Source organism: Ornithorhynchus anatinus, chromosome 7 (assembly GCF_004115215.2).
Source record: "Ornithorhynchus anatinus isolate Pmale09 chromosome 7, mOrnAna1.pri.v4, whole genome shotgun sequence".
Taxonomy (NCBI): domain Eukaryota; kingdom Metazoa; phylum Chordata; class Mammalia; order Monotremata; family Ornithorhynchidae; genus Ornithorhynchus; species Ornithorhynchus anatinus.
Genome location: NC_041734.1, coordinates 14019274 through 14036614, shown reverse-complemented (window position 1 = coordinate 14036614; position 17341 = coordinate 14019274). Strand labels below are relative to the sequence as shown.

General features: G+C 43.9%; 1 protein-coding gene across 3 annotated transcripts in view; it reads left to right on the top strand.

The window, feature by feature from the left end:
* Positions 1 to 17341, top strand: part of MAPRE2 (microtubule associated protein RP/EB family member 2) — a 122073-nt gene that overhangs the window by 74284 nt on the left and 30448 nt on the right. The gene's annotated exons all lie outside the window — the stretch shown is intronic.

The following is a 17341-nucleotide window of genomic DNA, read 5'->3' as shown; positions in this document are numbered from 1 at the left end:
TAAAGAACGTGAAAAAATTCTATTCAGGTACACAAGTGCAGTAAACCAAGAGTAAAAAATGGAAGAATCATACCTGCCTTAGTTTCAACAATGGGGACAGACCTATTTTAGAGGAACTGTTCACTAATTTTCAAAAATCTCTGATGGCAGTCAACAGAAAATTGGAGAGAGGGCCATGGAAAAACAGTTTGTGCACTTCAGCCAAATTGGTGGGTGGGTTATGAAGTCTCTGTTTGGGGCCTCTGTCCTGAAAACCCTCCTAGAATCTGGGAGGAGACCAACCAATCAGTGGCATTTATTGAGCACTTACTGTGTGCCGAGCACCGTATTAAGCCCTTGGAAGGGAACAGTACAACAGAGATGGTAGATACGTTACCTGCCCACGAAGACCTTACAGTTTAGAGGACCAGTAGAATACTGTTTATTAGAGCACGACCTCAAGGAGGTGAAATAGCGATTGGTTTTAACTGCTGCATACATCCAAGGAGCCATCCTGTCTGTTTCCCCAGAGCAACTTTTCAGGGGTCAGGTGGCAAGCAGTGTGGTTGAAGGGTTTTTTTGTTGTTCTTGTTGTTTTAAAAAAGGGTATTCATTAAGCACTTACTATGTTCCACGTGCCATTCTAAATACTGGGGTAGATACAGAGTAATCAGGTTGGACACAGTCCGTGTCTCACATGCGGCTCACAGACTGAATCCCCATCTTACAGATGCGGTAACTAAGACACAGAGAAGTTAGATGACTGGCCCAAGGTCACACAGCAGACCAGCGGTGGAGCCGCAATTAATCCCAGGTCCTTCTGCCTCCCGGGCCCATTCTCTATCCACTAGGCCATGCTGCTTCTCACGTTTGGAAATGCCAGTGGGTTTCCAACTATTTCAGGGTCCTTTTGAATCCTGGGCTCATTTCCTGCCCCCGACCCCAGGTTGGATAGCAGCAGTTCACTAAACAGAAGGCGGTCTGGCCATGCCATCTCTGCCCCCTGAGGCTCAGGGAAGCACTGCCACCCGGGGAGGAGGTAGTAATGCTGGTTTACAAGCCCATGGGCAGAGGATGACTTTGTAATGTAAGGTTTATCAGAATCTAGCAATATCAAGTATCAGTGTAAAATATTTTTGTTGCTTCCTCTCTCTTTGGTAGAAAACACCCAGACTTCTAATAATAGAGCAGATCTTTAAGTGAATTTGCTTGAATGTGTCCCTTAGCTTTCGGTATTTAAATGTGTAGCCTCGTGCAGCTGGGACGTTACCGGTTTGAAAGCCTCCTAGCGAAGCCATTGGACATTCGCCACTAATCTGTTCTAGTAGAAACATTTTCGTGGCATTTAAATGATTACCACTAAGCTCTCAAATTGATACCCTGTAGATAAGCATATTTTTGCATGGAATCACAGACAGGCTCTGCTCTAGAAACTTGCAGGCTCTCTTGCTTTGCCAGCAAATAGGTTCTGGAGACCCACTGGAATGTGGAGGGATTCCAAAGTATGGGATTTTATTTGCCCAGTGTTAAAAATAAATTTCTCCTTAAACTTGTTTGTCATTTCTATATTTCATCCTTGAACTTTCTCTGGCTTCAGTCAGTAATTTTCAAAGGTTGCTATTGGGGGAAAGTATAAAACACATTGTTACTCCCCCAAAATCTTCCTGCTTCAGCCTCGTTTCTCTACTGATATGCAGATGTCTTGGGTCATTTTTGGTATTTCAGAGAATCTCCTTAATTTCCCTTTTCGTCCTACCTGGGTATTTTGATCCTTTTAATATACTCCAGTTGTAAATCAAACAGCCTTTATTTTTAATGGTCTTATTATACTTGAATTTTTGTGTTTGAATTTTTGCAGTCTCCTTTTTACATATTATTTTGCTTCTTTTCTCACCAGTTATACCTCTCAGAACTAGCACTGTAACAGACTTTAGCTCCTTGTTTTTGCATCCCATTAGAAGATAAAGGATTGCATTTTGTTCACGTTTGTTCCATTTTCTTCTTTGTTTGCTGCGTTAATGTAAAATCCCATTTGTTTCCATGAAGCAAGGGCTTTCAGAAAAGGTATTTAGAAGCTCTAATATTCAAGAATGTTTTCCAGTCCCAAGAGAGTGTTTCAAAGCCAATAAAAAATGACTGCATTCCATTCCATTTGTCTCCTCACAAGCAATCCGAAAGCCAGCGAAACCCAAGTGAGAGAGAGCACAGGAAAAAAATTTGGGCTGCCATATTGTGAAGAGTCGAGGGAAAGGCTAAATGGGTTCTTGTAATACTGTTTCAGGGGACCTACTGATCTCTTGAATATGATGGCTGTGAACTTAGTTGATGGAAAATGAGGACTAAGAATAAATTTGCCTCCAGCAAAGCTTAGGAACCCTTGTATTTGGAGGGAGACTTCTGAAGTGTATATGAGGAAACTTTTTTGGTTAGCAGGGTCAGTCCCTTGGAGGAGAAGCAGGATGATCATTTCTAGCCCTCACAACTCTCTGTAAAGGCCTGGTGGTTGTGGTAGGGATTGCCAAGTTGAGAGTCCATTTTAAAAAAAAAAATGGTATTTGCTAAATGCTTATTATGTGCAAGGCACTGTTCTAAGTCCTGGAGTAGGTACAGATAATCAGGTTGGACTGCTGGGGTAAATGCAACATAATCAGGTTGGGAACAGTCCCTCTCCCATAAAGGGCTCACAGTCTTAATCCCCATTTTACAGAAGAGGAGACTGAGGCCAAGATAAGTTAAGTGACTTTCCCAGGGTCACACAGCAGAGGTTTGGTGGAGCCGAGATTGGAACCCAGTCCTCTGACTTCCAGGCTCGGGCTCTTTCCTCTAGGGCGTGCTACTTTTCAGAGGGCACCTTCCCTGATAGAGAATGGAGGAGCCATTTCCCCCTCCTGAGCCCCTGTGATGAAAAAATGCTTTTGCAGGCACGTCCCGGTGCTTCTTGTTTCAGTTTCGGGTGGTGGCCCCGCCCTTTTAAATTAGGCTGATCCTGTCATAAGGTAATATTCATAACGCTACTTTCACTACGTTACTTGTGGAGGACCAGGTTAGATGAAGTCAGCCCAGGGGACTCTAAATTTAGCTGCCCTTATTTGGTATCTCGCTCAGGAGCTAAGCAGTGAAACTGTCAGATGATATAAGCTTCAGTAGTCACTTAGCATAAGGTGGACATATAATGGATATTAAATTGCGTGTACAGAGAACAATAACAACAGAGCCAAAGTTAATTCCGAGACCTAACGAATACATAATATGCTAGATAATTGACAGCCAAATCCACCAATTGGTGCAGTCTATGTTGCGTGCAGCAATTATAGACTGAAGCAACAAGGTGGCCTGTATTTTGAGTGATCCAGCTTCATGTATATGTTCTGCTTGTCTCGCAACATATAATAATAATTATGGTATTTAGCAATTACTCTGTGCCAAGCACTGGGGCGGACCTAAGGTAATCAGGTTGGACACGACCCCTGTTCCATTTGAAGCTCACAGTCTAAGTGGGAAGGAGAACGGGTATGGAATCCCCATTTTACAGGTGAGAAAACTGAGGCAAAGAGAAGTGAAGTGACTTGCCCAAGGTCACACAGCAGGGAAGTGGCAGAGCCAGGATCAGAATCTGGGATTAGGTCCTCTGACTCCCAGACCGGTGACCCTTCTCCTGGACCACGCTGCTTCTCTCATCACTCTGTGCTATCAGGGACTGGCATCAGCACCATCTATATTTGAGAATGGGTTCTACTCCAACAGCATCTTTTAACAGACATTAGACAGAACCATTGGATTCAATCAGTAGTATTTATTGAGCACTTACTGTGTGCAGCACACTGTACTAAGCACTTAGGAAAGTATAGTGCAACAGAGTTGGTAGACATGTTCCCTGCCCACGTTGAGCTTACAGTCTAGAAGAATTCACATTTAAAAGATTACAGTGGATGGGTAGTCATTCAGTCATATTTATCGAGCCCTTCCTGTGAGCAGAACACTGTACTAAGTGCTTGAAGAATACAGTATAATAAGATAACAGACACATTCCCTGTCAACAACAAGGTTCCCATGTAGCGGACGAGCTTACAGTCTAGAGGACTCCTTTAAGGAACTTGGACCTGGCAGCAATACCCTCTTACTATGGTCTTGTTCTGTCTGTCTTGTATTCTTCTCTGACTTTCAGGGTAAATATTTTGAATATAGAAAATCTTTAGCCTTTGCCATTCCCTGGCATTTTGACCAAATAAATATAATTGCTCCCTCCGAGCTATGTCCCATTAGTGTCCCCACCTCCTAGCCCACTGAAGTCCGATGTGATATAGTTGGGAAGCTCTAGCCAGCGGTCCAGTCCCATGTTTCAGATCTGTAAAGCACAGGCCCTCCCCAGTTATATATCTCTCTCCCTGGAAAGAAGAGGCAACAAACAAGGAATCCCACGGCCAGTGAACCTGCCCATTCGGATTCCGGCTGGCCCTCTGATGCTGTGTGCTTTTACCGGGCATCCGACTACCTGCCTGAATGCCAGTGGTTTTTAGCAGAAATTTAAATTTATTTTACTGAGTCATTTCATTAGATGAGTTGACTTTAAATTAACTTCCCTGGACTGGCGTGGTGTGGGTGCTTGAAGGATGGGGGTGAGAATCTCTCCCCATCCCCCAGCACAGAATTCTGATGATCTAGGACAGCCAGTGGGAAGAAGATCATGGATCGAAAAACAAAAGAGAAAAGTTAACCTTAAATCTTGGTGATAAAACTGACTGGGTAGTAGGCTGAGCAGTAGTAATAATTGTGGTACTCGTTAAACACTTATGAGCCAAGCACTGTCCTAAGCATTGGACTAGATAGAAGTTAATCAGGTTGGACACAGTCCCTGTCCCTCATAATATTAACAATAATAATGGTGGTATTTGTTAAGCGCTTACTATGTGCCAAGCACTGTTCTAAGCGCTGGGAGGATACAAGGTGATCAGGTGGCCCCAAGTGGGGCCACACTCTTAATCTCCATTTTACAGATGAGGTAACTGAGGCACAGAGAAGTGAAACGACTTGCCCAAGATCACACAGCAGAAAAGTGGCAGAGCCGGGATTAGAACCCATGTCCTTCTGACTCCCAGGCCCGTGTTCTATCCACAAAGCCTCCAGTTCACCCCACTTCCTGATTGGGACCGCGGAGAAGGGAGGGACCTATATTTCCATGAACAGCCTTCCACAGAAGCCTGGCAGAAATGAGGTCGGCCAGATATTGGTGCAGTAATGATAGGGTTTCTTTACAGATTACATAATGGAGAGCTCTCACAGCCTGTAATCTTCATAGATAAGTAAGGGATCAGGCAGAACTTGATCAATCTGAAACCAAGCAAACTTTAAAAATACTCTTTAATGGGAAGAGAGTTTAAAGCTGGCATCGTCATTAACTTATAACTGCATTTGAGATCTACTCGATGGGATTATATGCATTTAATGTGACGGACAGCTGTGTTGCACTTTTGATCTGAACCATTTTTTAACCTATCCGTTTTTGTGGTGGCTTCAAATTCAGATTAAAAGGTGGGCTACGTCTTTTGGGTCTGTAGTAGAATTGATTTATGTCTCTACCTTGCAGTTTTGGTTGGAGGGATGAAGTGCTCAGATGAGGAATGGAGTGGAGAACCACAGGTCCGGTGATAAGCGTGAGGATGTGGGGAGGAGTTGGTGAGACTAAGTGTCACTGCATAGGAGGAATGAATCAATGAGTAGCTGCTGATAGGGTGGCTAGGGGAAGCCAGGGCCAAGAACAAGTGAGCCACAGCCAGTCCTGTGGCTTCTCTTCCTAGCTAATAACAATTATAATAGTAATAATAAGGGCACATTTGTCAACTGCTTACTCTGAGTCAAACACTGTACTAAGCGCTGAAGTAGATACAAGGCAATCTGAGACAAACAGTACTTACAATTCCCCTGACTTTTGGAAAGCCGCATGATGTAGCAGAAATAGCATGGGTTTGCGAATCAAGTGGCCTGAGTTCTTATATGAGTTTTGCCACAACCTCCTATATGACCTTGGGCAAGTCACTTAACTCACTGACCCTCAGTTTCCTCATTTGTAAAATGGAGAGAAGTTGCCTGGTCTCCCCATCTCTTAGATGGTGAGCCCCACGGAGGTCTAGTATTGTGTCTCATTTGATTATTTTATAGTCACTCCAGTTTTTAGCGGGAAAAAAGTACTTAATGTTACTCAACACTTCTAGAGAAATATTTTCACTACATGTTTTGGATAGAATGCTTATTGCTGTTAGGGAACAGCCTTCCAACAACCACATCTACCTGGCTGGAGAGCAATGTTAAAAGAAGGAGGGGCAGGGTGTGTGTTTTAGGCATTCACTGCATGTGTACTATTAACACAAATGTTCCTTAATACCGTGTCTGTGGAGAATGGATGTCCTTGTCCTGTTTATAGGAGAACTGAGCGTACCAAAAATGCCATATAAATAATTACCTGCACTAAAGTCATAGATGGAGATGTTTGTGACCCCTCTTTAAACTGTGCCTTCCTTGTTTTTTCAGTTTTTTGTGAGTGCTAGCTTCTTCAAGGTAAAATCACAAGTAGAAATTTACTCCAATAGGAAAACAATTAAAATAGCCAATAACTTTTCATTATAATTTGCTCTTTGCTGAGAATATTTTTATTTTATGAGTTTCCAATATTTCGACCCAAGATGTTTAAAAATTAATCACTTATCAGATAATTATTATATCTAAAGTTAGTACTTCCAAACTAGACATAAGAAACATATAAATCAGTATGTCCTTAGAAATTGTCCTGTTTTTATATTTCTTTTAAATAGTATTTATTAACCACTTACTAGGTACAAAAAACTGCTATTCCTGGGACAGAGAGAAGCTACCAGTAATAGTAGTAATAGTATTTATTAAGCACTTAACTGTGTGAAAGTTAGACATGTTCCCTGTTGTTGTTATATTTGTAGATCATGCAGATCACTGTACTAAACGCTTGGGAGAGTACAACACAACAGAATTAGCAGACACATTCCCTACCCGTAATAAGCTTAGAGTCTTACTGTATGTCAAGCGCTGTTCTAAAGGTTGGGATAGATACAAGTTAATCATGATGTTTGTTTTCCTTTTCTGGTAAAGGCTTCTGTTGGTTTTTCTTTCTCATCTCTTCTCTGGAATGCCCGGTTCTAACTTTAGCTGTCTTCTCCGTCTCCATCCTTTGAGACGTCTCGTGGCCAGCCTCAGTATTGGGTTTCACATGTTACAGGTAGAAGACTGGTCCTCCCTCCCTCGATTTGACTCAGATCTCTGCTTCAGACCATTCCATAAATTCCTCTTCCATTTCCTTTGTTTTGAACAGCGGCATACCTGACTCAACGAGGACTCGCTAGAACTTGATTTTTCAACCAAATCACTGGAACAGTTTGCACTTTTGATTTCTTTTACTTTTGAACAGCCCTCTTATAATTAATAATTACCTCTACCAGGTAGTTATCACATCCCAATTTCTAAGGAGGAAATAAAAGATTATTCTTTGAACCACATAACTGTAAGCAGCGATAGCCTGTGCAAGGGGAAGAAAAGCATTGTCTGAATGGTACAAAGCAAAACGATTGGCTCAGTCTCCGTTCTCTCCCGTGGCCTGGAAGCCTTCTGTCTGTCTGGAGTTTATCCTAGTGCTTAGCACATAGTAAATGCTTAACAAATGCTACTGTTGTCGTTGAGGTTATTATTGTTATCATCAAATACCATTATCATTACCATTTGTACCATTTATTCACACCCCCCCACCACAGCACTTTTGTGTCTATCCATAATTTATCTTAGTGTGTCTCCCCCTGTAGACTGTAAACTCCATGTGGGCAGGGAATGTGTCTTCCAACTCTTTACCTTCCCAAGCCCCTACTACAGTGCCTTATACACAGTAAACACCATTAATTGATTGATATGCACTCCAGGGAGGAAGAGGAGAAGGGAGGGGGACAATTTCATTGAGTGTCTATTGTATGCAGCATTTAGGAGAGATGCAGGTTCACGGGACCTCACCTTTTCCTCTTCTCCCTCGTCCCTTTTCTCTCCATTTTTCTTCTCTTTTTCCTCCTCTCATTTTGCTAGACTTAGTTGGTTTTATACGTCCTTACTGACTTCACCCCTTTGATGTTACCAAAATGATGCAAAGGGGGTGAGGGTGGGGACAATTATGAGTGAATACAGTATTTATCGAGCCCTTGCTGTTAAGCATGTACTATGAGTCGGGTGTTGTTCTAAGTGCTGGGGGGAGATACAAGTTAATTAAATTGGACACAGTCCCCATCCCCCATAGGGCTGAGAGTCTAAATAGAAAAGAGAACAGGTATTTGCTCACCGTTTTACAAATGAGGAAACTGAGGCATGTGGGAAGTTAAATGACTGGCCTAAAATCACACAACAGGCTTGTGGTAGAATGGGGATTAGGACCCAGATTCTCTGACTCCCAAATCCACATTCTTTGCACTAGACCATACTTTGTCCTTTCCATCAATTCTCAGTCTGAGGGAAGGTTTCATTTGTGAGTGCTTTTTTTTTTAATGATATTTGTTGTGTTTCCTATGTGCCGGATACTCAACTGAGCTCTGGCTAAACAGATTGGACATAGTCCCTGAACCACTTGGGTCTCACATCCTTAGTCTCCATTTTACAGATGAGGTAACTAAGGAAAAGAGAAGTGACTTTCCCAAGGTTACTCAGCAGACAAGTGGAAGAGATGAGATTAGAACCCAGGTTCTCTGACTCCCAGGCTCATTACACCAGGCTCATAACACTAGGCCCCGCTGCTTCTCAAGACTTTGCCTTGGTCTACTTCAGAAATGATTTGCTTTTGTTTCACTTAGGGAAGAATTGGGGCTTAAGAACCATAGAAGAAATAAAAATAGTGTCTTTTGTATATTTGCCGCCCTTCCAGGATATATTCGGTTCATCTGAGTAGTCATGGGACGCCTTCAAATGCTGAAATAATCTTTGCTCCAGAAGCTGCTATGCTCTGGACTGACCTGGACTCTGCTGGGGTAGTGAGGTTCAGTAGAAGGTGCACAGTTCCAAGACTCAGATTTGAGTTCCAGTTCCTGGCTCTGCCATTCCCTGGTGTAACTGGGAGTGAGTCATGTAACTTCTTGGTGCCTCAGTTTCCTCATCTGTAAAGTGAGAATAATGATACCTTCCTCTTCCTGCCTTTCAGGGATTTTGTCAGGATAGAATATTATTGATGTCAAGTGTTTTGAAAAAATAAAAGCATTATAAAAAGAACATGAGGTCACGTGAGTCACAGGGGAATAATATATCATTAGTAGTAGACCATCATTATTATTATAATAGCGGTTACCATGAAACCCATCCAGTTGTGAGTCCGCTCCTCTGCTGATTGGGCCAGGCTGTTTAAAAGGGGCCATTACCTATTGTTAGTGGCCAAATTAGTAGGCATTTACAGATGCCATTCCAATTTTAAGAAGGGTATTTTCTCATAATCCAGGAGACTCATTTTCACATTTCATGGTGAAATCGAATGCATCTGAGATCAGCAGTCTTCTAAACAGTCAAACTTTAAGGAGATCCTTCACTCAGCAGGTCCTAATCTTTCCTAAATTCCCTCCTCTTTCAAATGCAGCACTCCTCATCAAACCTAAGCTCCCTGAATCCAGTGTACTATTCCCCTGTGTATATTGTGACCTCCTAATGAAAAGGATCGAATTAAAAGGCCAGCTGGCAGAGAGGCTCTTAACCCTCCAGGACTCTGGTCTCAAGTCTTCTCTTGTCCCCCCAGGCTTCTGGATTCCAGCCATCTTGGAATTTTGTCCAGGGAGGGCCGCTGGAATAAAGCATTCATAACCTCCTCCCCCGGGTTGAAGAGGTGGCAATGTTTTTCCATTAAAAGTAGCTTATTAAGCCAAATCATGTTAAAGAAACTGACGCCGGACCACTTTAGCCTCCAGCTGCACTTCCTTTGGGTGTGACTTCACTCAGGAAGGTTCATTATGGCATTTCTTGTCGAGGTATATATTATGAGCAAATGGACTTCCTGAAGGGGCTCTGCTCTTCTCGGCTGGCCAGCCTCACATGAACAAGAAATATGGCTTTCTCTTATCTGGAGTCAGCACTTTGCAGCCGTCTTGAGAAATTCTTAAAAGGGTTTATACAATCTTGCCATTCTAATTGGGTCAGAAGCAGAGATCACTCAGCCAGTAATTCTAGTTACAATCTGGCAGGGCTGTTCAATCATCCAACCTCATAATCTCAAAAAAGAAATCAGTGTGCCAGAGCAATGGCTAACGTGAGGTTTTGTAGAAAGGGAGACAGTATTCTAAATCAACTTTATTGGGGTGTGTAAATGCCCTTCTTATCCTGTTCCAAAGCCTTCTATTTCCAGCATTATTGGAGCGACTAATCTTTCAGCTGATTACGGTTCCTTTCCCTTGATGTGAAATTAACCGAAAGACTTTTAGGCCTCCAGACTTTGTTTTTGAATTAAGAATAAGAGGAGCCTCCTCTAGCATGACAATGAGTGGGGGGATTGGAAGCCGTCTGCCACGACTTATGATGGTGGGAACTCCAGGTGCTGATCTAGGCTGAGCAGCAGCATTCCCTCAGGACTCCCGCTCCCCAGTTTGATATTTGTGACTTACGGAAAGAGAGGGAGGAAGCTCCCGGGAGAAGCAGCGGATCAAACTTCAGAGCCTGTGACAAGTGACGCTCACTAACATGCTTCATCGGTACGAGGATGGCTTTCCGGAAAAATGCTGCCGATTATTTTTCTAATTTGTGGGCTTGCTTGTTGAAAATCTCGTGGGGTTTTTTTGCATTTTAATGTTTGAGCTGTTTGGAAACACAGTTATTTCCTTCAAAAACTGCCCTTTTTAAATGGTTGCCTTTTATAATAATGGTAAGACTTGGATTTGTGCCTATTACTGATTCAGGGATGCAGAAAGCATTTGAGTTGATTTTATGAATGTTTACCCCTTCTCCTCTGAAGCTTTGGTCTTTCAAAGAGGTCAGACATGATTTGGAATGACTTTGATTAATTTATTCAGAGTGTAGGACTGAGCGACTTTTCCCCTACGTTGATGTGGCTGTTGGCAGTAGCAACTTCGATTGCTGGAGCTGTAAAGCATTGGGAGCTAGACCCTTTGAGGGGCTTCCAGGGAATCAAGAAATCCTTCAGGGTTGAGGGTCAGAGAGAATGTGAAATGTCATTGAGGGTGCGTGTCTCTTGGCTGAGGATGAGGTGACTTCAGAGGAGAGCATTACTGAAATGCCAGCCAGCAGGTGTGGCCTGCTCTCTGGGGCATATTAGTCTCCCATCATTAGGGCAAGGAGAAGAGAGTGGCAAAGGCAAAGACAACTGGTGAAATCTTGAAAGGTTTGATGTGGCTCTTCACCTCCATCCTTTAGCATTTTAGTTCATATTTCTCAGGCAAAGAACTTGTAATCCCTTGGAAACCCAAGAATTTGTCTTTTCTATTTCTTACCCTTCAAGGTTGAAAAATATGGTTTTAATAGGGGATTTGGTCCCTTTTGTGTGTGTGTGAGTGTGTGTGAGTGATTGTGTCCATTAAAATATTGGCTCCATTCTCCTATACAAGATAGGGCATAAATATGGCCTTATTAGGGAAAGATTGCAGTCTTCCTCCTTCCATCAATCAATCGTATTTCCTGAGTGCGTACTGTATGCAGAGCACTGTATTGAGCACTTGGGAGCATACAATATAACAATCCAGTAGACATGTTCTCTGCCCACAGTGAGCTTACAGTCTAGAGAGGGACTTTGCTCCTTCACTCCTCTCCTCCTTCACCCCACCCTCACTCCGCTCCCACAATCTCCTCTTTCCCCAGTGTTTGGCTGAGGCATTAGAGGAGAAAAGTCTTGGCTCCTGAAGCATGCTGTAAGCCGCCCATGCCAGCCCCGTGGCAGAGCTGCCTCTCTGCCCCGATTTGTGTGTGAAAGGAAAGCCGGTAGTCAGGCCGGGGTGGTGGCTTGGAGAATCCAGGGTTTGTGCACTTGGCGGAGTTAGGTGCTGTATACAGACCTGGGCAATGCCCTCTGGGCCATCTATGGGGCCAGGGGAACCAGTACCAGGGCAAGTTACTCGGGGCGACTGGCGCTCCCACATTCTGTTCACAGCTCTGATACACAACAGGATGTTAGAAACTAGTGGTCGGATTGTAGTTTGGCTCCCCGTGGATGAACAGCCCCAAGCCTTGTTAGAAGAGTTCCTGTAGGTGGAACCTGAAATTAGCAGGGGGAAGTGGTGAGAACCCAAATATTGACTCTTTCCTGGTTGTTCCAAATGCTTAGGTGGCCTGACTTGGAACCGGCTTGGTCCTGGTTGGTATTTCATTGGAATTTGCTGGCATGTAAAAAGCCCATATTCCCTTTTTGTTTTAATGATGATTATGGTATTTGTTTAGCACTTTCTATGCGTCAGACACTGTTTTAACACTGTTTTGGGATAGATACAAATTAATCAGGTTGAACATAGTCCCTGTTCCACATGAGGCTCACAGTCTGAGGAGGGAGAACAGGTTTTCTTAAGTCCCATTTTATAGTTGAGGAAACAGCAGCACAGAGAATTAAAGTGACTTGCCCAAGATCACAAGGCAAGCAATTGGCAGAGCTGGAATTAGAACCCAGGTTCTCTGACTCCCAGACCTGTGCTCTTTCCACTAGGCCAAGCTTGAAAACTTGAGAAAACAATGTACAGGCTACATTCCAGGGGACTATTACGGGGGAAATGTCATAAACTTTAGGAAATACAAAATGTAAGTTTTCCAGAGCAGTAAACTTGCCTACCCGGTGCCTGCAGAATTTAATAAGGGTCGAAAGCACGTGCCAAAATTGCACTTAGTCAGAAGTATCACCACATGAAAATGGCCTTATGGCAGCCAGTGTGTGGGTTGCAAGTAATAAGAGTTGATAGGCATTGGAATGGATTGTAAACTCCCTTTCCCTCTCACTTTAATTTCAAGAATAGGTCTTGACAACCATCTGTCTCCACTGTAGTACCTTCTGGAAGTCAGGGTATGGACGATGATTTTGAGGGATTCCTAACATTTCCCAATTCACCCATTCCACATCGAGTGGTGTTTTGTTATTACTTGAGGGTTGTTCATTTTTGGTTTTTTAATGTCAGATTAGGACCCACTGATCTAAAAAAAAAATCTTGTTTCTTGTTTCTTCCCCATGGACTGTGGTGACATTTGAGCAGATGGGCATTCTGGTAAGTGGAACTCATTTCCACTGCACAGAATCAAAAGAGTTTTTGGTGTCTTCCGCAACCTCGGTGTCATCTTTGACTCGTCTCTCTCGTTCACCCCACACATCCAATCCATTACCAAGACCTGCCAGTCTCATCTTTACAATATTGCCAAGATCCGCCCTTTCCTCTCCACCCAAACGGCTACCTTACTGCTACGGGCTCTCGTTATATCCCGGCTAGACTACTGTGTCAGCCTTCTCTCTGATCTCCCTTCCTCCTCTCTCGTCCCGCTCCAGTCCATTCTTCACTCCGCTGCCCGGCTCATTTTCCTGCAGAAACGCTCTGGGCATGTCACTCCCTTTCTTAAACACCTCCAGTGGTTGCCTATCAACCTCTGCCCCAAACAAAAACTCCTCACTCTAGGCTTCAAGGCTCTCCATTACCTTGCCTCTTCCTACCTCTCCTCCCTTCTCTCTTTCTACTGCCCACCCCGCATACTCGCTCCTCTGCCGCCCACCTCCTCACCGTCCCTCAGTCTCACCTATCCCACTGTCGACCCCCGGGCCACGTCCTTCCGCGGTCCTGGAATGCCCTCCCTCCTCACCTCCGACAATCTAATTCTCTTCCCCTCTTCAAATCCCTACTTAAAGCTCACCTCCTCCAAGAGGCCTTCCCAGACTGAGCTCCCCCCTTTTTCCCTCTGCTCCCTCTACCCTCCCCTTCACCTCTCCGCAGCTAAATCCTCTTCTCCCCCCTTTCCCTCTCCTCCTCCCCCTCTCCCGTCCCACCCCCTCAGCACTGTACTCATCCGCTCAACTGTATATATCTTCATCACCCTATTAATTTTGTTTATTTTGTTTAATGAGATGTACATCACCCTGATTCTATTTATTTGCCATTGTTTTTAGGAGATGTTCTTCCCCTTGACTCTATTTATTGCCATTGTTCTTGACTGCCTGTCTCCCCCGATTAGACTGTAAGCCCGTCAAAGGGCAGGGACTGTCTCTATCTGTTGCCGACTTGTACATTCCAAGCGCTTAGTACAGTGCTCTGCACATAGTAAGCGCTCAATAAATACTATTGAATGAATGAATGAATGAATTTCTGTTGGGCCAGATTTTAGAGACATAGCTCCTTGGGGCAATTGTCAGGGAGCTTTTGTGTATTTCTGAATTCATTTTATTCAGTGTCCCTAGGCAATAGGTACATGGTTTTGAATGGGTAAAAATTTCAGAGTAAATTAGATTTGATAATAATTATGGTATTTGTTAAATGCTTACTGTGTACCAGGCACTGTTCTGAATGCTGAATAGTGGTATTTGTTAAGCACTTACTATGTGCCAAACAGTATACTGAGCACTGGGGGGAAGCAGCATGGCCAAGTAGAGAAGCAACGTGGCCTAGTTGATAGAGTGTGGGCCTGGAGGGGTCAGAAAAACCTGGGTTCTAATCCCGGCACTGCCACTCGTCTGCTGTGCGACCTTAGGCAAGTCACTTAAGTTCTCTGTGCCTCAGTTCCCTCATCTGTAAAATGGAAATAAGACTGTGAGCCCTCTGTGGGACAGGGACTATATCCAACCCGATTATCTTATATCCACCCCAGCACCTGTACCTGGCACATAGTAAGTGCTTAACAAATGCTATTGATATTATTACAAGGAATTTGGATTGGGCACAGTCTATATGGGAGTACAAATTTAAGTGTATGAAGGAATATTTTAAAAAATTGAGAATGTTTAAAATTTGCCCCAGATTTCCTACCCACAGAGTCCAAATTTGATTCCTGTGATGTTTCAGAGCCTCTCCTCCTGCTTTCCATTTTGCATGCTGTGTGACTTGGGCAGGTTGCTTAACTTCTCTGGACCTTATTTTCCTCATCTATAAAGCAGGGATTAAATACTTGTTCTCCCTTCCCCTCAAACTGTGAGCCCTATGTGGGACGGTAACCATGCCCAACCTGATTAACTTGTATCTACCCCAGCGCTTACTACTGTGCTTGGTACATAACGAGTACTTAACAAATACTACAGTAGTTATTATTTGCCAACCACACTCCTCAACCTGAAGTCAGTTGAGTTTGTGGGTGTATCGAAAGTAGAATAAGATTGGAGATCAAGATATCTGTCCATCTAAGGCCTGGGGATTGGTTTTCCTGGGAGAATTGAGCTCAGTCCTTTAGGGTGATTTCTCTGAAAGGTTTCATAGGCTGGGAATAGGCTTGGGCATCACACTGTCCAGGCCCACCAGTTCATTCCATTCCCATTCTCCACCATATGTCTGCCTCTACAAAGGTCAAGGATTCACCATCCTTTCTCTGTCACCTGCACTTGGAGTTGTACCTCTTAACCACTTTGACATTCACCCCACTCCAGCCCCACAGGACTTTTGTATAGGTCCTTATACTCTGCTGCTTCCCCTATATAATAAGTGTGGCATTTGTAAAGCACTTGCTGTGTTCTGGACACTGTACTAAGCACTGGGGTGGATACAAGCAAATCACGTTGGGCACAGTCCCTGTCCCACATGGGGCTCACACTCTTAATCCCCATTTTACAGATGAGGGAACTGGGGCACAGAGAAGTGAAGTGACTGGCCCAAGGTCAAAGAGAGGACAAGTGGCAGAGCCAGGATTAGAACCCAAGTCCAGGCTTGTGCTCCCTCCACTAGCCCTTGCTGCTTCTCTGTTTCCATAATTTATCTTATAAATCTTAATGTCTGTCCCCCCCGACTAGACTGTAAACTTTAGGGCAGAGACAAGTGTATTGCCCTCTCCAAGCACTTAGTACACTGTCCTGCCCATAGTACTGTAAGTGCTCTGTAAATACAATCGATTAATTGATTTGGTAGGAGAGAGAAAGTGAGCCAATTCCCCTCCCCACTTCATTTTTCCACTTGGGTCCTCAGAAGTAGATGTCTGAGTGTAGTCAGAGTTAGGCGATGCTGATGAGTCGAGAAGAGCATAAGCAAGCCCATAGGCCACTACCTCTCCCACCTTTTACCCTTCATTCCTGGGACTGATTGAGGTCGTGAAGGGGCTTGGCCACCCCCTCCTTTAATATTACCTCACCCCTTTCTCCCAGGGCTCATTAAGGAATCAGTTTAAAGGTAAGAGATTGGGTTGGGATTGGTAGCTGTAAGCACTCTTGCTCATAAAACTGGATGTTGTTCACTCTTACTGAATTGTTTCCCAAATACCTCCCCGGGGGTTTGGGCACCACTCATTAAACATTTTGCCACCTTTGTATCTTAGTGGGTGGGCGATTTTTTCTTTTTGGCATCTTGGGAGAAAAAATGTCACAGTGTGAAAAAGAAGGGAAATTAAGTTGACAGGTTGGAGGTCAACAACTGGGCAAATGTCAGGCTGATAATCTGGATTGTAAGAAGGCGTCTTCTGTTCTGTCTGCTCCTTGAGGGGGGTTGTAGGAGAAAGTTGGTGGACATGTTTTATTCGGGGACATTATCATTATGTGCCGTCAAGTCATTTCTGATTCATAGTGACTCTATGGATATATTTTTTCCAGAACGTCCCATCTTCTGCCATAATCCATAACCTTGCTGAACGGCTCTTCCGTTATTGTCATGGTTTCTATCCATCTAGCTGCTGGTCTGCGTCTTCCACGTTTTCTTTGGACTTTTCCTAGCGATTGTTCAGGGTTACGTTTTCTTTAAATCTGTTGTTTGATAAGCTGCTGTTAGCAGGAGCCCCCTGTGGTGGTGATAGTGTGCATTCCTTCAGCATTCCTCCAATAGCACTGTAACCAGAATTCAAACAGCGCCGGAATCCTCTCACTATTGTGTAATGGGGTTCGTTCCAGGGCAAAGTGGAGAAAAGGGATGAGGCAGCGAAATAGCTGGCACTGGGACTAAACTGTTCCTGAAACCTGCTTCCCCTCAGAACAAGGAAAGTAAAGCAAGTAACTTTAGAACCGACTACCTCCTGCCAAAGGTTCAAGTCCCGGGCAATAATTCATTATATATAATAGAAAAATGTCAATGAGAGGGAAAAACTACCCTCTTAAATGAAAATCCCAGAAGACAGGATGGATTTTGCTGGTGGCAGAGGGCGGAGTGATTGGAGAAAGGGAAATTTGCTTTCTCGAAGACCAGCAGCAGCAGCCAGACAGGAAGAGGAGCAGGAGGAGGAAGGGTTCTGAATGACC